Consider the following 11,399-nt stretch of genomic DNA (forward strand, 5'->3'; position numbering starts at 1 on the left):
TGTATAGCTACTTCACTTAAATCTAATCCATCCACAAATCAAGACATCACCCTGTGATGCCATTGGTCCTCTTTGAAAATGAAGAACAATTCCTTTTGAGTATAGGTTGAACTGGATGGCAACTGAGTTCTCCTTCATCTCTTATATTTGATGATTCTACAATTCCAAGGATGTAACAACTATTGGTTGAGTCTCCTTTCATTCAATTCTACATTTATTAATGGCTATGCATAGGTAGCTAGATGGTGCAATGGGTAAAATTCAAAGCCTGGAATTAGGAAGACCCAAGTTCAAATGTGGCTTTAGATACCACACTTGATTGTGGGCAAGTCACTTCATCCTGTTTGTCTCAGTTTCTTCACCTATAAAATGAATGGAGAAGGAAATGACAAACCACTACAGTTGCTTTGCCAAGAAAATTCCATATGGGATCACAAAGGGTTGGACGTAACTAAAATGACTGAATAATGACAGCATTCATTATGGGGCACTGTGCTGAGCACAAGATGGGCATACCTGAATATCTAAAGGAGATAGAGAATTCCAAACTTTAGGGAGATTCTGTTTTGGAAATAACCACATGGTTATGGTTTAGCAGACAAGTCCTAGAGAGTTTTCTTAGTCATATAGAAGTTAAATATTTTGATCACAGTCTTAGAGATATCAAGCCCTAGAGGTAAGATTTGAATCCAGGTCTGACTCCAAATCCACTTTCTCCACTTTATTGTACCATGCTCTCTTTGCATTCTTTGTGCCTAGTTCAATAACTGGAACATAGGAAAATTCAACATATTTTAGTAAATTGAATGGAATTCAATGATATCCATTTTGCAGATGGAAAAAAGGGGAGGGGTTAAAAAAAAAGGTTAACTCCATGTATGACTCTCAGGTTGTGGGTTGGCCAGTGGAAGCTTCTCTCTGCTCTTCCTTCCAGGATCTTGTTATTTTGGATTATACAAAGAAACAATATCTGAATCATTTCCTCAAATCCAAAACGTCAGGTAGACACTGCACCCAAGATATAAGAAAATCACAGTGGAAGTATAACATTTCTCTTTGTATCTCCAGTGTCTAGCATAGTGTATACAGCACTTAATAAAATACATATTGATTTATTGGTATTTTTCAGACTATTTTAACTTCTAACTGATCTCAAAGTTTTCATTCTCTCACTTCCTTCAATTCAACCTACCTGGAGCTGCCAAAATAAGCTTCCCAAAATGTGTGTCTGATGATCATATCATTCCCCTCCTCAGAAATCTTGGTTGACTCCCTATTATCATTAAAATGAAAGAAAACTCCTAAGTTTGACAAATTTTCCAAGGCCAGATTTATTCCAGTTACTCCCCTTCATCCTCTTTACATTCCAGATAAACTGGTTCTTCTCCAAACTCAGCTCCTCCAATGTCTCTAATGTCCTCTTGTAGCTGGAATACAATCCTTCCTCAGCTCCATCTTTTACAATCCCTATCTGTAAAATTCAGTTTATGTGACACATCCTTAAAGAAATCTTTACCAATGCTTCTCTCCTCATTGCCCTTCTCATTGTCATTATCTTCCATCACCTTCTTGATTGAGCTCAGCTTTATCCTGTGTATGGGTTGTCTCCAGGGTAGAATCTATTCATAGAGAATAGGAAACATTGCATTTTATTCTCAGAATCCCCAGAATCCCACACAGGGTCCAGTACTTTAAAGATATGTAGAATCCCCTCTTAGTTTACTTCCCTACTTCTCATTGACACTGGTAGATTGGGTTTCTATAGGGTGACTGACTACCATGCTCTTCGGGGTTCTAACTATTCAACCAATCAATCTCTTATGATGTATTGACCATTCATTGGAGATACAAAGAAAAAGCAAATATAGCTTCCTTCTGCTCTTAGGGAGTTTACTTTCTTTTTTTAAATTTTTTAAATTTTTAATTTTTTTAGGTTTTTGCAAGGCAAATGGGATTAAGCAACTTGCCCAAGGCCACACAGCTAGGTAATTATTAAGTGTCTGAGGTTGGATTTGAACTCAGGTCCTCCTGACTCCAGGGCTGGTGCTCTGTTCACTGTGCCACCTAGCTGCCCCAGGGAACTTACTTTCTAATGGGGAAGATAACATGTAGGTATGTATACACAGACCCAGAGAATTATAACTTCCATGTTGTGACTTTCCCCATTGTGGTTCCTAACAAATTAACTGGGAATTTTTTAGAAGTCTTGTGAAAGATATGGATGACACACAAAGGCCAGCAAATGACATAGAAAAAGTTTAGAAACTCAGAAATGCATAATATATACATATATATATATATATAGTATTGTATAATATCAATATATTTTATCTTTTAATACTATATTTATCTATATTTTAGATATCAGTATATTTTATCTTTTAATACTATAATAATTCAGACTTCTCTAGTATGAAGGGATGCCCAAATTTTTATGCAGGTTTTCTAGATCACAAGGGCATTATGACCCTAACCCTTGTGATATGGAAGGGATAACTGTTTGTGTGTGTGTGTGTGTGTGTGTGTGTGTGTGTGTGTATTTATAGAAAGTTAGGTACATTGCTGTTGTCATCTTTTATTCCTGGAGAGTACCAAAATGGTATCACTGTTAGATACAAGTTACACTGTGTCTGACTGTGACTGATCATACCAATATGAGCTCAGAATGCTCTACCACAGGTCAAACACAAATAGACCATGTGAACCTTTGGGGTGGATTTTCTAAATTTGTACAGTTGACATTTGAGCTACAATAGTAAAATGGTATGGGTGAGGTCTTTTGATTCATGTGTAAGTTGGACTTAAGTGAGGCAGAGTTGCACCAAGACATTGACCTCACTCTCTCCCAGAATCATCACAGTCCAGTGGCAAGACAGAATCAAGACAGCTGGTGACGGTTTGAGATGCAGTGAATGACCTTGGTGTCTTTGATGTCTGCTTTGGATGCCTTCATGACTATTGGAGTAAGTTGTTCTTATTGTGGCAATTCCATCAGGGAAAGTCTTCACATATTTGGGGGTAGACACCCCCCCCAGCCCTCCCCTCCATCCCAACCCCTGCAACTCATTGATGGGTTTGAGATCCCCCAGGTTATTCTTAGACTAGTTTAGTTCATCTGTTGAAATGGTTTACTTGGGTATGGCCATTGCTACATCTTTTTGGAGCCACAGGTGAGAGTTAGATGGCTCAAGTGGACACCTAAGGTGGAAAGCAGCACTAAAAAGGATGTATCAGAGGTACTAGTCTTCCCTGAATACATCTACTATGCATTTATGTATGTAAGTGTGCATGCATGCATGCATGCAAACATGTACATATGTCTATTTGATGTGGGATATCAGACACATATAGGAATATCTGTCTATATGACATGTAGAGAGGTAGCCTCACTTGGTGGGATGACTTCAGTGGGGGGACTGACCAGGGAAGACCTTCTGATAATCTGAGCTTTGAAGGAAGCCAGGAATTTGAAGAGGCAGAGATGAGGAGAGAGTATCCTAGGACCTGAGAGAGACAGAGATGGGAGATGGGAACTTTGTTGGGAGAATAAGAACGAGACCACTATGGCTGAATTGTAGTATGGGAAGAGCTGGAATGTGTGAAATGACTGGAAAGGTAGGAAGGGGCCAGGTTATAAAGGGTTTGGAATACCAAACAGAGGAGTCTCTGTGTGATCCAAGAGGCAACAGAGAGCCCCAGGAGTTTATGAGTTCATTGAGTATTGAGATTGGATCTCATCCAATCGTCTGCCAAGACATGGGGCATCTTGCCAACTCCACTGCTGAAAATTTAACCTTCCCCAGGCCTTCTATCTCATACTCTGGGAGCAATAAGCAAACCAGTTGTCCAGTTGCTACTTAAAACAGAGTTCTCTATGGCTCCATTACCCCACTGGCCCTATAACTCTCATATCCAAATTCTTCCTCTGGCCACCAGTCTCCAATACATATTGTAGATTCTACTTCTATTAAAATGTAAACTCCCTTATGATTTCTCTGTCATCACATTCAACTGAGATCAAGGTTTAACATGGAACCAATGTAAACACTAACAGAATGCCTTCTGGGGGGGGGTAGGGGGAGGGAAGCAAGAATGGGGGAAAATTTGTAAAACTCAAAATAAATAAAATCTTTCCTAAAAAAAATATAAACTCCTTGAGGGCAGAAATCATCTCACTTTTATTTTTGAATCTCTAGGGCCTGGCACAGTGTATAACGCATAACAAGAGCTGAGTAAATGGATTGATTTTTGAGTCATATTCTTGTCATTTCTTCCCAGGCCCGTTAAAGACAAGACATACCTTTCACGATAGAATTAGAGGGGTTTTTGTGGGAGAGATTTATTTTCCCAGATGTTCCTTTTTTTTTTCTGTGTAAAATTTCCCGCTTAATCCTTACTTACAGCTCTCAAAACCACCCACCTGAGTGTGCTATTTACATCTCTAAGGCATACAAGCTTAGGTGTCTCGGATAGTAAATCATAAACTCATGGAACATTTGAGCTGCACAGGACCATTCAGGGGAAGCCGGGACCACAGAGGCCTACTCACAGACTTCTAGGCCAGGAGCCCACCCAGGCATTCTCCAGAGTCCCACCAAAGAGGGTGGGGCAGCCCCCTGCCCCCTCTGCTGTGGGACCTACTGATGCCCAGCTCCCAACTAATGTTGAGTCTGAAGGGCTCAGAGGAACATGAAATCCCTCCTTCCCCTCAGGCTCATTACCCAGAGATGTTCATTTCCTTCTGAATATGAAGCCTTCAGAGGTGTGCCAGCCAGTTCCCCAGGGGAGGGGGCTGCATGTGGGCCCCCTTTGGCTGTTTTCCAAGCCTGGATAAAAAAGCCTTCGATTAAAGCCTTAGTGAGAGGAGGTGAAAGGCCTGAAATCTCATTTTCTTTCTTCCTGAATGAGAGGATTTTTTTCTTTCTTTGAATTCCCTGGGCTGGCTTTCCTGTATCCCTGTTCTGAGACTTGATGGTTTGTATGCAGATACTGAACCCTCTGGCCGCTCTGTGTACAGACTGTAATCTTTATTTATGGCCTCCTTCCCTTCACTCTCTTTTCTACCTACCCCCCCATGCCCCCTCCCATGAGTTCCAAGCAATCATCAATCAGTCAATCAACTTGCATTTATTAAACCCTACTATGTACAAAATCAAATGGGAAGTATTTTCTCAAAGAGTATAGGTTCTATGGGATGTTTGCTTCACTGACTCCTCTATGATTCCTAATTCTGATTACTGAAATAGAAAGAAAAAGATGGAGATGATTGAAAGATATATCAAAAGATAGAAATATAAAGATCGATGGATGGATGCATGGCTAGATAATATTTGTATTAACATTCATTAATCATTTCCCAAGTGCCAGGCCCCCAAATTGACCCTTCTTTACAATCAATCAATCAATCAAGTACGCACTTATTAGACACCGACAGTATGTTAGGTTCTATGATAGGTTCTGGCAAGACAAAGATGAAATTGAAGCAAAAACTATACCCATGAAATTAAGACCCTCCTTTTGAGGAAAGCTATGACAAACATCCTACAAAGCAGAGATATCACATTGACAACAAAGGTCCATATAGTCAGAGTTATGGTTTTTCCAGTAGCAATGTATAGCTGTAAGAGTTGGTTTATAAAGAAAATTGAGCACATCAGAATGGATGCTTTCAAATTGTGATGCTGGGGAAGACTTCGGCAGCAAAGAGATCAAATCAGTCAATACTTAAATTAATTAAGGCTATTCCCTGGAAGGTCAGATATTGAGAACAAAGCTTAAATATTTTGGCCACAGAATGAGAAGATAGGAAAACAGTCTGATGGTGGGAAAGATTGAAGGCAACAGGAAGAGAGGATGGCAGGGGGTGGGGATGGATGGATAATGTCATGGCAACAAAGAACATGAGTCTGGGCAGACTTTGAGAGTTAGTGGAGGATTGAAGGGACTGGGTCCATTGGTCACAAAGAGTCAATCACTCAATAACACATTTTAATATATGTAAACACAATATACATAGAGGCATAATACATAGCACATATGTGTCTATATACCTGTATATATCCATGTATATGTAAATATATATGTAAAGGAGTTCTATGACTGGGCAAGATTAGGAACTCTCAGTGTGAGAACGCTCTATGCTAACCAGATGACTATCTATGATAGTTCATCAACAAGTATTTATTAAGCTATTACTATAAGCTGGGAATAACAATACAAGGAAAAACAACGATTCCTACCTTCAGAGAGTTTACATTCCAGTTTGAGAAGATGACATATAAAAGGAAACTGAAATTGTGGGGAAGGAGAGATGAAGATATCTTGTGGAGGGGTATAGTGGAGAAAGCTGGGGGAGTCCGGAATGCAGCATAGAAAATAATGATGACTTGGTGGGCCTGGGTCTCCTCCCTAAAATGAAGATTCTGGGGAAATCCAGCCAATCAGGAGATACCATAAGGGTAGAGGGCACCTTTAATATGAGAAATAGTTCAAGAGTAGAGTAAAGATCCAGGCTAAAGAGGGTTTCTGTGACATAGCAGAGAAAGTCCAGAGCCTGAAGAGGAATGAAGATAAATAAGTAATTAAAGATACACACAGATAATTAGATCAAAGTAGATAAAGCAAAAGACAAATTGTAAGATAGATATAAAAAATCAAAAGGGATTGAACTATAGATATAAAGATGGACAAATAAGGATAGAAAGATAAGAAATAATGTTATAGATAAATATAAGTAGATAGATGTGAGTAGATGGATAGGTAGATGTGGATAGATAAGTCAAAAGATACAAAGACATTATAAATGAATGGATCCAGAAAGATAGAAAGATAGACAATAGTGTTATGGTCGACTGGCTAGATAGAGCATGAGATGTATTTTGCCTTAGTAAATAAGTCCTCAGGGAATTGCCTTAGATCCATGGAGTTAAGAGATTTGTCCATGGTGCTAATGTCACAAATTTAGATCTATGAAAGAATTTTAGAGGCTCTAGGGTTCAGCCCCCCTCATTTGACAGGTGAAGAAATTGAGGCTCAGAGAGAGAGAGAGAGGTTCAGTGATTTATGTAAGGTGACATGACTAAGGTAGCTGGACTGAATTCTGGCTTCCCTAAAGCTAGCAATCTCTCCAATGTCCCAGGCTGCCTCTGTTTATATTGTAGATGCTTAATGAAGCATACCAAATCTCACCTGTGGGTATATTTGCAAGTATTTTCTCTTTTTCTTCTTTTCTTCTTCCTCTGTGTGAGCACTGAAGCTTGTCCATGATCTACCTATGGTGCTCTCCCCAGATGTGTCCTTAGGTAGGTCATGGATTCCCACCAGGGGAAAGGTCAAAGACTCCCATATGAAAGGGAATTCAGTTTCCACTGAATCCTCCCCTTTCTCCCTCTCTGCCTACTTCTTCAGTCTCTGCTTACAAATATTACTCATTCTCTCCTACATATTCCTTAGGGTAGATATAATTTTCACCACTTATTCCAGATGTAGTATTTTAGCCATTGGGTCACCTTGCTGCCTCTATGTAAAATAATTAAATATTATATAAACACTATGATCAAATGATAATATATAAACAGTGCTTTGCAAACCATAAAGTGCTATTTCACTAAGTTATTATTATTTTATAATAACCCCATTTTGCAGATGAGTTTAGAGAAGTTTAGAGAAGAGGAAATGGCTTGCCCAGCATCAGACAGCAAAAACATAGAACTAGAATTCCAGCCTTGGCCTCCTTGATTACAAAGTGAGCTCTTTTCCCATCCTGCTAAAGAGCTTTAGGGGGTGGAGATACAGGTATACTGAAGCCAGCTCATCCTGGCTTAAAAGAGCTGATTATTAAAATTTTAGTGAGCATTTACCCCTGGGAAATCAACAAACCAAACAGGACTGGATTTATTGTTTTGTTGGTTTTTCTAGACTTAAGAAAGCATAGAGAGAATGTTAAACATTAAAAAAAATTGTTTAAATTCAATTAATTTAAATTTTAAATTAAATTCAATTTATTTTTTTGTATTTTATTTTATTTTCCCCTGGTTACATTAAAAAAACAAGTTGCAACATTCACTTTTAATTCCTTGTGCTCCGAATTCTCTCCCTTCCTCCAACCCCAATCTCCCTCATTGAAATAACAGGTTATTTGATAGATGTAGCTAAACATTTTAAAGAGGGTATTGTGTATTTTTTTTCTTTTGGTGGGAGATGGAGTATACTGAGAGCTGGTTGTTAAACATTTACCAGCATATTTCTGGCAGGGAGGGAACTGGGATGTCATCTAATACAGTTGCCATGGTAACCCAGTAGTGTCTGGCATAGGTGACCTCCTCCCAGGACTCAAATTGAACAAAAGTTAATAATCCCTCTTCCCTTTCAGGTCCTTGATAGCGGCTATCATGTACATACACCCTGACCTTCCTCTTCTTCACAAGAACTAACCTGGCATAGATGGTTCCTTCAGAACCATTCTGGCTGCCTTACCTTGGACAGTCAATAGTGGGTCAATGTCCTTCTTAGGTCATAGTGCCCAGAACTGACCATGACCCTCCAGATGGGGGTCTGGGGAACGCCAGATTCCTGTCCTCTCCTTATTCCTGGAGGGTTTTCCCACCAATGTCACCGAAGATCTCCTGGGTATTTTGGGCTGCCACCATCACAATGCTGACTCATTGAGCTTGCAATTCCCACTAGAAGGGGGGGAAGGAAGGAAATGAGCATTGTGTCAGGCGGCCTGCTAAGTGCTTTACAAATAACATCTCATTTACTCCTCATAACAACCCTGGGAGGTAGGTGCTATTTTTGTTGTTCAGTCATTTCAGTCGTGACCAACTCTTCATGACCCCATTTGAAATTTTCTTGGCAAAGATACTGGAGTGGTTTGCCATTTGCTTCTCCAGTTCATTTTACAGATAAGGAAACTGAGGCAAACAGGGCTAAGTGACTTGCCCAATGTCACACAGTTTTCTTGGCGAAGATACTGGAGTGGCTTGCCATTTCCTTCTCTATCTCATTTTATAGATGAGGAAACTGAGGCAAACAGGGTGAAGTGACTTGTCCAGAGTTACACAGTATCTGAAATCACATTTGAACTCAGGTCTTCCTGACTCCAAGACTCCCTGCATTCTATCTGCTGTGCCACCTAGCTGGCACAGCTCCCTCATCTATAAAATAGGAAAAACAATCCTTGTAGAGCTAATTCACTTCTAAGGGCTATTTTGTCAAATGAAATAATGAATCTAAAAGGACTCGCAGACCTTAATGTGCTCCTCAAATGTCAGCTACAATTTTGATGATGATCTCTGAAGTCCTTTCAGCTCTGATGTTCCAGGTCAGAACAACCTGCCCTTGACTGACTAAGCTCTTAGCATAAAAGACTCTAAGTACCTGGAGCTATTTCTAACTTGGTTTGAAGGCATATACCTGGGATGTCTCCTGAGTAACTCCCAAGAAAGAATCCCTTTCCTATTCATGAGAAATTTAGGGCTCAGAGATAGCACCCCAAAATGAAAGAAGCAGATCTTGCTCCAGATGCTTCTCTCTCCCCTTTCCCCCCCTGCCCCCAAACCAGGGGAAAAGGAATTAGGGCAATGTGTTCCTACAATCTCACCAATGCCCATGAACTCTTGGGGTAAAAATTCTGTTTATCAGCTTCTCTGAGGAACCTGATTCAGCATTTGCGCCTCAGAAATCTGCAAGCCTCACATTGAGGCTTGATTTCTTGTTTTATTTATTGATTAGAGTTAGGAAAGTAATGAGAAAATGTTAAAATGCAGATTAAATTTAAAAATGTGTCCTGTTCACATTCTCTTCCTACTGCCATTCCCAAGTTGACTGTTAAACATTTACCAGTATATGTCATTGCCTCTCTGTGAAGTTTCCTCTGTTTACCCAGCTAATTTGACTTAAACGGAGCTTCTTGTTGTGGTTCTGTCATATCGTTTCTTTCTACCCCTCTTTGAGGCTTTCTTGGCAAAGATGTTGGAATGATTTGCCATTTTCTCCTTCAGCTCATTTTACAGATGAGGAAACTGAGGTGAGAGGATGAAGTGACTTGCTCAGGGTCACACAGCTAGTAAGTATCTGAGACTGGAATTGAACTTAGGAAGTTGATTCTTCCTGATGCCAGGTCCAGTATCCTCTCTGCCACCTGGATGCCCCCAAACCCAAGTCTACTAAAACACCTACATCTTTTTCAGACAAACTACAATCTTACCATGTTGCCCCCCATCTTGTTTTTCAGAAGTTGATTTCTTAAACCCAAGTATAAGTGTGTAAATTTGCACCAAATTTATCAAGATCTTTTGGGATCCTGACTTTCATCCAGAGGGTGAGCTACCTTTTTTAACCACAGTCAGAGGTAGTCCTAGAACCCAGGACTGTCTTCCTGATTCCAATATGATCAATAAATGCTTCCTGACTTGACTTAACTTCACCTTGTTCCTTTCTGTTGTACCATGCTGACTCTCTTTAGGTTTTTTTTCAAGGTTAAGTGACTTGCCCAAGGCCACACAGCTAGGTGATGATTAAGTGTCTGGGGTCAGATTGAACTCAGGTCCTCCTGACTCCAGGGCCGGTGCTCTATTCATTGCGCCACATGCCCCTCATGCTGACTCTCCATGTAAATATCAATGCCCCCATTTTACAGAAGAAGAAATTGAGGCAGAGTAGAAATGACTTGTCCATTGTCTTATTGACAACATGTATCTGAAATAAGACTTAACAATAATAGCTAATAATAATAGTGGGACACTGTGCTGGGGACTTTACAAATATTATCTCTTTTGATCCTCACAAAAACCCTGGAAGGTAGTTGCTGTTATCATTTTCATTTTACAGATGAGGAAACTGAGGCAAGCAGAGGTAAGTGACTTGCTCAGGGTCACACTGAAGCCAGACACTTTGAACTTGGCTCTTCCTGGCTCCAGGCCCACTGCTCTATCCACTTGCCATCTAGCTGCCAGAACTTCTTGACTTTGTGGCTGTCCCTCTCCCCACTTCCTGCTGCCTCTCCAGATGGCTTATTTAATTGAAATGTATGAGTGGGTTTGCTCCATCTAAGCCTAACAGTTATTAATTATTTTTGTGATTTCACAGGATCTTAGCTCTGAGAATTGCATGCATTTGAAGTTTACAAAGTATAAATTCAGAAAAACACCGCCAGGTAAGAAATTAGAGATGCCTCCTGCTTCCAGCTGGGAGGTGTTAGTGAGAATTGTTCAGATGATTTGTAAGGAGGCCTCAACCTTAGGGAACACTTTCACAGAAGCCCATGGATTTTTATACAACTAAGAAATTCGATCTCAGACTTAGATTCATCCCCTCAGTCTGTCTTCAATACATCACTTGTTGAAATCCTGAAACCCAGGTCAAGGGCTTCTTAGGTGAAGCCATCCCTGATACTTGTC

The 11,399-nt window shown here is 40.1% G+C and overlaps 1 long non-coding RNA gene across 1 annotated transcript; it reads right to left on the bottom strand.

Annotated features, from left to right (window-relative positions):
• Positions 1 to 1,306: 1,306 nt before the first annotated feature.
• Positions 1,307 to 6,581, bottom strand: LOC141501309 (uncharacterized). Its single transcript, XR_012472205.1, has 2 exons — positions 6,240 to 6,581; positions 1,307 to 1,619 (listed from the first exon to the last, which is right to left on the bottom strand). It is a non-coding gene; the product is annotated as an uncharacterized LOC141501309 (long non-coding RNA).
• Between the last annotated feature and the right edge of the window lie 4,818 nt (positions 6,582 to 11,399).

This window comes from Macrotis lagotis, chromosome X (assembly GCF_037893015.1).
Source record: "Macrotis lagotis isolate mMagLag1 chromosome X, bilby.v1.9.chrom.fasta, whole genome shotgun sequence".
Taxonomy (NCBI): domain Eukaryota; kingdom Metazoa; phylum Chordata; class Mammalia; order Peramelemorphia; family Peramelidae; genus Macrotis; species Macrotis lagotis.